The sequence below is a fragment of the Notothenia coriiceps genome, unplaced genomic scaffold (assembly GCF_000735185.1).
Source record: "Notothenia coriiceps isolate Sejong01 unplaced genomic scaffold, NC01 NC01_scaffold00015782, whole genome shotgun sequence".
NCBI classification, from domain to species: domain Eukaryota; kingdom Metazoa; phylum Chordata; class Actinopteri; order Perciformes; family Nototheniidae; genus Notothenia; species Notothenia coriiceps.
In genome coordinates this window covers 103,947-104,623 of record NW_011348483.1, presented here as the reverse complement: position 1 = coordinate 104,623, position 677 = coordinate 103,947, and positions in this window count along the sequence as shown.

Below are 677 nucleotides of genomic sequence, written 5' to 3'. Positions count from 1 at the left end.
ACAGTGATACAATTACATTTCAACACGTATGTGTGTGTGTGTGTGTGTGTTATGAGGCAGTGTAAGCGGGGTGAGAACGGGGCCGTGTGGGGTCTGGCTGACATCAACAGTGATAAAGCCAGAGTGGGTTGCCATTACAGCAAGGCCTTCTTTATTCCTCGATTATACTTCTCCTCTTTTTCCCCTCTCTAGAGTTTCTATCTGATGGGCTGTGGAACACTGACAACATCTGGGAATACAATGATGAATATGTTCGCTGCCAGCAACTAGCATCCCCTTATTTCTCTCTCTCTCTCTGTATTTGCTTGTGCCTGCACACATTAAAATGTCTAAAAGAAGATGAAGTGTGACCCTGACAACATGATAAGCACATGTTACGACTTGTGGTCCACATGACGAATTATCTTAAAACGTTGACTTTGTGTAGTTTATCTTCGATTCAGATATTCAGTCTATTAGTATATTTGCAGTTTTTTGAGTATATTATATTGTGTTCCCTGCTGTGTCTATAATTCTGTTCTCAGTCACTCTGTGTTCAAGGCTCCAAGGGGGAGAGGAGACAGGGCTGGGAAGCTCTGATGGGAAAGTGGGCCAGCGCTCTCAGCCCTCCACTGGAGAGCTCCTTAAAAGGCCTGGAGAGATGATGTCGTGGACTCTCTCTCTCCTTTCCCCCCTTA